The sequence below is a fragment of the Paramisgurnus dabryanus genome, chromosome 4, assembly GCF_030506205.2.
Source record: "Paramisgurnus dabryanus chromosome 4, PD_genome_1.1, whole genome shotgun sequence".
Classification (NCBI taxonomy): Eukaryota; Metazoa; Chordata; class Actinopteri; order Cypriniformes; family Cobitidae; genus Paramisgurnus; species Paramisgurnus dabryanus.
In genome coordinates, this window is record NC_133340.1 from 37,573,938 (window position 1) to 37,585,076 (window position 11,139).

Genomic DNA, 11,139 nt, shown 5'->3' on the forward strand with positions numbered 1-11,139 from the left:
TTTATAGTGTTATTTTTTTAAGGGTTATTTTAACTTTATTTACTGGCAACATTGACATAGTGACCTTTTTTACTGATTGTAAGTGAACTTGAAGTTAAATGCATTATATTTAGTGGCACTGTTACTAAAGCCCATGTATTCCACCAGATGAAGATGCATTGATGATAGAAAATACAAACTGCTTCAGTAAACTTTGACCAGTTGTGTTGTGTTCCAGCTAGCAATTTACACTATATTCAGCCTGTGTACACAGAAGAGTACTTGCCTGCCAGTAAAGAGCCTCAATCAGCACCATATGATCTTATATTATTTAAGAGAGTTTTGGCGACCCCTGTTGGAAACTCTTGTGTGGAGGATCTGTAGAAATTCAGCACATTGGACAGCGCTCAATGTAAAATACAAGCAGATGTTTGTAATCTGCATCTCATTCAGCAGTGTATACGGTTGTTCTTCCTAAATATATTGCAGACAAAATGAGGGTTAGCTGATATCTGATAGTTATGTATCTGATAGCTAAACTTTCTTAGAGCAGTTTGTAAATATCTTTTTCTGGACAAACCATCATATTAACTAACAACTAACATAAAGAATATGTACTTCTAAAAGTACATTTCATGGATTAGGAAGTGAAGGGGTCTAGAGCAATAGGTCATGTGAGTGTCACAGTATGTGAAAGAGAGTTGTTGTCAGGTTTATTCAGTAGTCTCATTCAATTAAGGCCATTCAGCAGTAGTTTCAGCTTCTGCCACTGGGGGGCAGTTCCGAACACACACGCACACACTTGTACAGTATGTTTTGTGCAAAATGGGTTTGATAGGGGGCCCAAACTCATTTCCTTTCATAGGGCCCAAAATTACTAGTGGTGCCCCTGCACACACGTTGGCATATGTGGTTTACAGGGACAATTCCATTGACGCAATATCTATGTAAAAGTACCATTTAGTATGGTTTTTAAGCCGTTCACTTCCTGTGTCCCCATAAACCATGTTTATAGCATAATAAACATAGCATTTTACACTATTCATGCCCCCCACACACGTAACCATATTTAACATCTTATACACTACACTACCTCTATATGGTTTTTATTGAGACTCATTTAAGTGAAGCTCAGCTCATGCCTTTTACATCTGTCATGGCAAAATACACTAAACATCACAAAAGACTAAAATACTGCCATGTCATAAGATCCACACATCCCAATCCTCAGTGCCAACTAATAATAGTAATAATACAGAAGCCAAACATACTCCTAAATAATAATAAACATATACAAATATAATACAGAGTTATGTAGTTTCAAAATGTGTATCTCAAAAAAAGCTTTTTTTAACGTTGCCCCAGGTAAAGGCATATACTTAACCCAACACCCAAAAACCACAAAGCAATGGAAACATGTATTCTTGTTGTCCAATAGGTGTGAGTTTCATGATGTGAAGAAAGACTAAATGTGTGGAGTTTGTACGTGGTCTAAAGGGCTTGTGGGTTTCCTGTTTTGACATGTTTAGATTTTGTTACCTCGAAGCTTTGCAATTTAAAACATTATAACAAAATAAAGAAGCTCATGAATTGTGGTCCTCCACCTGAACTTATATTTAATTGACCAGTTTTTTTTCAAACAGTAAGACACTCATGGCAGATCTGGACTTGCTCTGTTAACATGCTCATCTGCATGGCATCAAATATGTAGGGAATAATTGATGAGCACATTTGAAGTATATAAAAATAATGCACACCCAAGGTGGAAATGCCATTACACCGCAGTCAATTATTCCACTTATACCACAAACATTGCTAAGATGTTGCTCTGGTGGTTATTTCAAGACATTTGACAGGTCAGGTGTGTGTTTATCGAAAAATAATGCGTACATGTAGAACATTTCTCAACCATCAGAATAAAACATTCAAAAGCCCCGTGGTAAAGCATATAGTGAGGATAAACGTTCCCACACGTTTTTGTCTTTAAATCATGTACCAACCCCAAATGTGTCTTCTGGTTTACGGCTAAGCAACATATACAAATTTTGTGAAGCAATAAGAAGCAAAAGCAAAACTCTTGATAAGGACACTGGTGATTGGTTGATGCACCTTTCACTCAAATGTCCAGCTAATTTTTTCCAGTGGCGTTAACCAATCGAATGACAGTTGATATCTGCATCACCAGAGTTATACAAAGTTAATCACACTCCCTCGCTGAGATGGAGAGATCAAGAGCTACTGCGCTTTCATGTAAGAAAAATTATACTTCTTCATGTGTTATTAGTTATTGTAATATTTTAAGCAGCTATTGTCTAAAAATGTAATTAGTTTTGATTATTTTTTCATATAAAAAAATCCTTGCAATATTTCTTTTTAAAAGATGTATATTTTTGCTTTTGTAGATGTACTGTTATTGTTAAGTCAGACAGTAAGCTATGGAGAAGAAATCAAGATAAAGGTCAGACCAGGAGACAACATCACTCTTCACTGTGACCGTCCTTTAACTGATGGTTACATCGTATGGATAAGAAACTGCTCTCATGAACATCAACCCTCTCTCATAATAGATCACAAGTTAATGTTCAGTAAAACTGTCCCACATTTAAGCTTAATTCAAAACTCCAACCTTAAATCTTTAGACCTTCATATAAGTAACATTACAGTCTCTGATCTGGGACTCTACTACTGTGCTGAATTCAAGAGAGTATCAGGAGTGAAATATCGTGGAAACCAAACAACACGTCTTTCTCTCGATGGTAATAAAACATTTTTTTATGTTTTTAGTATATTCATTGCAATTTTATCTTTATTAATCTTTATTACACATGTAAATCTTGCAAACTATCTTTTTCCATGTAAGGCAATAATAAAAACAATGGAAATAGTTGTTTATTTATATTTATCACTGTTTGTATTTGTTTTATTGATTCAGTAACTTCATCTTCTGGACCCTTTAGTAGCACCGTCTCTCCTCCTCCTCCTGTATCAGACTGTTTCCACCACTGGGTGCTGTTGGTCAGTGTTTGTGTTGTGTGTTTTCTCCTCTGGTTCATCTGTGTCTACTGCTTCTGTCAGAGGAAAACTACAGGTGCTTATATAATTATTATTTTATTCTTTATTGTTTCTACAGTACATGGAAACACTTTATTTCAGTAGTTCACTTTACACATTTAAATTTGCAACTGCTGATCATTACAGTATTAAACAATCTTAAAATTAAATACTTTTATCTACAAAGTACATGCCAATTTATTCTACTAACCCCTTACCTAACCCTACCCCTAACAGTCTACTAATACTCTAATGAGAGTGGTGACATGAACATGCAAAATATAACTTATAGTTAATTTAATGTCTATGGTGGACTATCCAAAGTATAACTTGGTTGGTGGATTATTTGTCTTAGTCAATTACCAGAATACAGGAGTGACTGCATACAGAATTAATCATGCATCTTTTAAATGCTACATTTACTGTATGAACCCATAAAAATAATGGTTAACTATAAATTAAAGTGAACTTTAAATAAACTATTCAGGATTGTGTCATATATTTACATCTTAACAACATTTTACCTAAAACTTTTGCTGAAAGTTTCTTTATCAGAATTGCATTGTAGATTTTCTCACTGCACTGTGTTTTTGTGTGTTTTAAGGTTATGAGAATGCAAAGATGTTCACCGTAAATGTTATGAAGGTATTTCTGTCTTTACCATCAAACTTAACCCTTTATTTCAAAGATGACAGGAAAGGTTAAACAAATGTATCTGTTATTGACTTCAGATGGATCCGACAGAGAAACATCAATGTGAGATGAGTAAGACTGGAAAGTTCTGCCATCATTCTGAAGTCACTTATAGACTCCTGCCATCTGTAAATCACTATGAAAAGATGTGAATCTCTCTGATTAGTTTATGTAAACTCAGCTTTCACCAATAGAAACTGCTTACTGCACACTTTGTACTCAGCTATCTCAGACCTTTCTCAGTTATATGAACCACATTTAGGTTCAAATACATAGACTACCAAACAAGGAATATACAGTACATATTTACATATTTTGTGAATAATGTAAAATATTAATTAAAAAATTTGTTAAAATAAAATACTAATAAAAAGAGGAAAGTCTTATTATGTGCTGTATTTCCAGTCGCTAGGTTATCCAAAGCTATTCTCAGGTTATACATTTTATTTTATTTGAATTAATTTTTGAAAAGATGAAGACAAAAGTGTTTGAATAAACTTTGAAGACCAGGATGATGTGTGTTTTATGTTTACTATACAACCTTGTGTATTAGGATAAGCACACGCACAAAGACTGTTGTGACCGCGGTTCAGTGTCTTTCACAACCTAAATGCAAAATCATCAAATTGTATAGCACATTGTCTTTGTCATTTTTAATAGTAAATAGTAAGATTGACAATTGAAACAAAACAACTTTAACTGTGTTGAAGTGAAGAATAAACCGCAGTGAGCAAGCTGCCCTTCTTGCATTTGGATGCTAACAACACACAAAACCACATATAAGCTAATGGAAAAAAATGTGTCTGATGACCAGCAAAAAGAAATGAAGTGTGAGTTCAGATCAGATAATAGCATGCAGCAGTGAATGTAAAGCATTTATCTTGATTAAGCTTTATCTGATTATAAAGAAAACAATATTGCATGACATCAAATGTATCATATTAGTGAGACACCCACAATGTACAGTGCAGGTGTTTATCAAGTAAGTGTTTAACTGATGGTCTTCACTAGTTAAAGTTACTAAAATGTTAGTATGACCGGGTGCATAATATAAACAAATTAAATTAATATTTTAAAAGTTTTTATAATTGACCTGACACTGACCTGATATTATTCATGTCTAAAACAAACAATGTAAACATTTAAGGTCATAAAAATCTTCCTGTAACATCAGATAAGTTTGTAGTTATGACAAACAATAAGGACATCTTAAAACAGGAAACCACAACCTTGTGTTTGTTCTTGTGCACTAATAGGTGTTGCAAATTGCACACAAATGTGCAATTTGTGGTTATAAGCAATGGGTTTACACCCAAACTCAAAGCAACCTGGTATGTGTATGCAAATAACTACAAGATAAGCAAAAACTTAATGCCTCTTGTTCTTTTCTTTAACTACTTACAATTATTTATCGTTTGGCAAGATGAGTAAAATCGTAATCTGTTAACACCTAATATCAAGAAGGCTTGGTGACACTAAAAAGAGTTTTGCCAACACCTTTTGGAAACAGTCCCCAATGTTAAACACAAGCACACATCTGTAGTCTGTGTGTAATAGTATATTACATACATATACAACGACAGAATATAAGGTTATACTTCTTATATTATACATTAGCACATAAAAAAAATATACATTTAAAACATATTGAACATGTGCACTAGCTGAAATGCATTATCTTACAGTAGGCTAATTTGTAAGAAGAGCATCAGAAAGGCCAAGAAACAGTATACCAGGAGCATAGCCAACAACTTCAAAAACAGCAGAGATACAAGGAGCCTGTGGCAGGGAATCCACATCATTACAGACTACAAAGCCCCACCACAGACCTGTAAAAGTAACATCTCTCTGCTAAATGAAATGAACAACTTTTTGCAAGCTTTGAAACATGCAACGCCTACACAGAAGGTTTCACCCCCTCGCAATAACCAGGTTCTGGGGCTTTCCTAAGCCAGCGTGAAGAGATACCTCTCTAAAAGCTCACAAAGCATCAAGACAATATTCCCCTCCCTGGCCCCCTCCAGTCTGCAATCTCTCACCTGGAAACAAAAGACTCCTATGTAATTAATAGATTTTAGTTCGACATTTAACAACATCACCCGATAACAGTTAATACGAAACTGTACTCCTGCTTGGTCTTAATACCTCCCTATGCTGGCTGATGGACTTTCTCACTGTAAGACCACCCTGCTAACCAGCAATTTACATTATGTTCAGCCTGTGTACACAGAAGAGTACTTGCCTGTCAGTAAAGAGCCTTAAATAGCCCCAAATGATCTTGTATTATTCAGGAGAGTTTTAGCGACCCCTGTTGGAAACTCTTGTGTAGAGGATCTGTAGAAATTCAGCACATTGGACAGCGCTCAATGTAAAGCAGACATTTCAGCAGTATATACAGATGTACTTCCTGAATTTAAAGAAACATTAGCACTTTGCAGACAAAATGGGTTACCTGATAACTGATAGCTATATATCTGATATAAACACTTTCTTAGAGCAGTTTGTAAATATCTTCTCTGGACAAACCATCCTATTAACCAACAACTTCTAAAAGTACATTTGACGGATTAGGAAGGGTCTCTAGAGCTACAAGTCATGTGAGTGTCACAGTAAGTGAAAGAGAATTGTACTCAGGTTTATTCAGTAGTCTCATTCAATTAACGCCATTCAGCAGTAGTTTCAGCTTCTGCCACTGGGGGGCAGTTCCGAACACACACGCACACACTTGTACAGTATGTTTTGTGCAAAATGAGTGTGGTAGGGGCCCCAACCTCATATTCTATCATAGGGCCCAAAATTACTAGTGGTGTCCCTGCACACATGTTGGCATATGTGGTTTATAGTCAACCACAATTCCATTGACGCAATATCTATGAAAAGTACCATTTAGTATGTTTTTTAAGCCTTTCACTTCTTGTGTCCCCATAAATCATGTTTATAGCATAATAAACATGTCAGTATACACTATTCATGCCCCCCCACACGTAACCATATGTAACATCTCATAAACTGTCTATATGGTTTTATTTAAACTTATTTAAGTGAAGATCAACTCATGGGCATTTTCTTATGCTGAAGATATGAATGGACATAATCTGATGCCTCTTACATCTGTCAAAATACGCTAAATATCACAGAAGACAAAAATACTGCCATGTTGTAAGATTCACACGTCACAATCACAATCCTCAGTGCCAACTAATAATAGTAATAATACAGAGGCCAAACATACAACTAATAATAAACATATGAAAATAATACAGAGTTATGTAGTTTCAAAATGTGTATCTCAACAAAAAGTAAAATAAGTTTTTTAACATTGCCCCAGGAAAAGGCATACACTCAACCCAACACCCAAAAACTACAAAGGTAATGGAAACATGTATTCTTGGTGTCCAAAGGTGTGAGTTTCATGATGTGAAAACAGGCTAAAGGTGTGGAGTTTGTAACTGGTCTAAAGTGCTTGTGGGTTTCCTGTTTTGACATGTTTAGATTTTGCTGCCTGGAAGCTTTGCCATTTAAAACATTATAACAAAATAAAGAAGTTCAGGAATTATGAACTTGAACTTATATTCAATTGACCAATTTTTTTCAAACAGTAAGACACTCATGGCACATCTGGACTTGCTCCATAAACATGCTGAAATATATGTAGGAAAAATTTGATGACAACCCATTGAATAATTCGAAAATAATGCACACCCAAGGTGGAAACGCACCAGTCAATTATTTCGCTTATACCACAAACGTTGCTCAGACGTTGGTGGTTATTTTAAGACATTTGACAGGTGAGGTGTGCGTTTATTAAAAAATACAATTGTTCTAATACATGTAGAACAATTCTCAACCAATCAGAAAAAAACATTCAAAAGCCCCATGTGATGATAAACGGTCACACACAAAATGTTTTTGTCTTTAAATCATATGCCGACCCCAAATGTGTCTTCTGGTTTAAGGCTTTGCAACATATCAAAATTTTGTGAAGCAATAAGAAGCACAAGACCAGAGCAAAACTGGTAATTGGTTGATGCACCTTTCACTCAAATGTCCAGCTCATTTTTTCCATTGGCGTAAACCAATCTGATGAGAGCTGATATCTGCACCACCAGAGTTATTCACACTCACTCGCTGAGATGGAGAGATCAAGAGTTACTGCGCTTTCATGTAAGAAAAAATATACTTCTTCATGTGTTATTATTTATTGTAATATTTTAAGCAGCTATGGTCTAAAAATGTAATTAGTTGTAATTATTTTTTCTTATTAAAAAAAAATCCTTGCAATATTAATTTAAAAAAGATATATATCTATTTAATTTTTGCTCTTGTAGATGTACTGTTACTTTTCAGTCAGACAATAATCTCTGGAGAAGAAATTGAGATAAAGGTCAGACCAGGAGACAACATCACTCTTCACTGTGATCGTGCTTTAACTGATGGTACCCACATTGTATGGATAAGAAACTGCTCTCATGAACATCAACCCTCTCTCATAATAGATCACAACTTAATGTTCAGTAAAACTGTGCCACATTTAAGCTTACTTCAAAACTCCAACATTAATTCATTAGACCTTCATATAAGTAACATTACAGTCTCTGATCTGGGACTCTACTACTGTGCTGAAGTCAAGAGAGGGCTAAATGATCAAAGTATAGTATCGAACATGCACTATCGTGGAAACCGAACAACACGTCTCTTTCTCGATGGTAAGAAAACGTTTTCAACAGTTTTTAGTTTATTCTTTGTAATTTTATCTTTTTTCATCGTTATTAGACATGTGATTCTTGCAAACTATCTTTTTCCATGTAAGGCAATAATAATAACAATGGAAATGTAGTTGTTTATTTATATTTATCACTGTTTGTATTTGATTTATTGATTCAGTAACTTCATATTCTGGACCGTCCAGCAGCACCGTCTCTCCTCCTCCTGTATCAGACTGTTTCCTCTGCTGGACGCTGCTGGTCAGTGTTTGTGTTGTGTGTTTTCTCCTCTGCTTCATCTGTGTCTACTGCCTCTATCAGAGAAAAAATACAGGTATCTATATTCATACTGCTTTCTTTTTACATTTTTGAAGTCATTCAACCTTTTTCTGTATAAATAATTTAAAATGTTTTCATGGAAGTGGAGTTCACTCTTAACTATTTATTTCAGATGCTGGGACTGATCACAAAGAAAAGATAAAAAGTAGTAATAGCTTTGAGGTATGAACAACACAGACTCTCTCATGTTTAAAAACACAGTGAAGATAACAGATTTGTTTTTCTGCTGTTTTGGAAAAAGTTATAATAATTATATACAATTAATTATTTACTCTAATTGATTCACAAATCAAAAATTTTCAGGGTAATGATGATGACGTGTGTTATGCGTCCTTGGATGTGACAAACAGAAGACAGAAACGACCCAAGAAGAAACAAAAGCAGAGTTCAGACTTCAGTATTTATGCTCCGGTCAGAACAGACACAGTACAAAACTTCTGATGAGAATTTTAAGTGTCAAAGCTTTTAAAACTTTTCCCCCGAAAAAACACATTTCATGTGTGAATTTGACAAATATAATTAATGTGGGCCTGCTATAGTGAAAAATCGGGAGCTGCCTTAATATTTGAAACTTAAAAGACAGAACTTTTATGACAGCATTAGTTTGTCACCAGAAATTAATGATTATACTCTGGATATATTTTGGATTGTTAAATGTTAGATGTATCAGTGTAAATCACAATGAACAGAAATAATTATACAGTTCTTTTGATTCATTATTGATTCTTTTTGATTTTTTATTATTTTCTATTTTGCTTACTTTCACATGCCAGCTTTTCTTGGGGAACCACAAATGTTTCCACTTAAGTTGATCTCATATGAGACAGAAATAGACATGAAGTTGTGTGTGTGTGTAGGTGTTAATGCTTGCTTATGCTGGCAGTTTGCGGTGAGGTTGGGTTGAATGCATGCTGTGTCTGCAGCTTTCCTGTTCACTCTCTGATAGTTAAGAAAGGACATAACATTTACTCAGAAATCTATACTTATTTAGTTTGCTGGTTTAACGAGGCTCTGTGCATTTTTTGCAGAGCAAATAAAAACATAGGCTAATGTGTCATTAATTAACATTGGGGCTTAAAAGCACTTAAAGCTTGTAATCATAGGGGAACCATTTTTAGTGCTATACAGCACCTATGAAAACATGAAGGGGTGATACAGTATAGCACCACTTATGGTTATACATAGCACAATATGGTTCTTCATTTGGCACTTCAAATGGTTCCCTTTTGATTACGAGCCCGTAAAGCACTTTTAGTGCTTGAGTATATGACTCAATTGATTTATGTGCAGTGTCATAGATTTAATACTGTATGTGGCATGTGCTGATAAATCCTACAAACCACAGTTATTGCAACAGAAAAGCAGGCATTGCTGAAATATTTCCATCATTTAGTATTATGAGTTTACAGTTTCCATGTTAATACAAGAACCTTTATGTTTTTTTCTAAGCTCTGGAAACAAAACTCATAACCAAGGATCTACAGTAAATGCAATTTTTAAATTGTTTGGATACTATCCTAAGATCATTGAAACTAAAATTATCTGCTATAATGACACAAATCAAAACCCTTTTCCATTGCAGAACGCTATTCACACATTAAATATTGATGACTGTCTATGCAGTGAATTGCAATGAGTTAACTGTCAAACAATCTAATGATAATGGTGTAATTCGATCAAATGATTTTGCAAGTTCAATTTTTTTTTAAAGATATGAAAAGAAAGAGTGCATACTTATATAGGGTATAGGGTGCAGCATGAGTTTGATGGGATGCGTGGAGGCTTTAGAACTGCAGTGAGGGCACCCTCTTGTGTTAGTAGGAGGGTATGATGGGTGCAAAAGCAAATAGTTTCTAGCTTTCTAGTTGATCTAGTTTTAGTGCATATGTTTACATTTAACATCTTGTATAATGTGCTAATTCAATCCTATTTTTTTTTAAATAAATGTTTAGCTGCTGTGCAATGTAAATACATGTTTCTTTTGCACTACTTTAGATATCTGTACTTATTCCCCAAACAAATTGTCAAAATATTTGTCACTATTTCAACGTACCTTTTTGTAGACATAACTACACTTTATAGATTGATGAAACAACAAGATTTTTTAAACTAAGGGTAAAGTTGAATAAACCAGTTTAATTGCTTATTAAATTAAAAAATGTTTGTTGAAACAGCTGCATCACATTTTCGCGGGCTTTACTTAAAAAGAGACTGAAGCAGATCACGGACTTCCTCCTCTACATCTCGATTTGCGCAGCACGAACAAAGTCCAATAGTTATCTCCAGACCTTAAGTTCAAACCGGTTTAAACTAAGAAACCGGTAACACTTTATTTTACGACCCGCAAAGTACCGCGTAATTAAACCGAATTTAC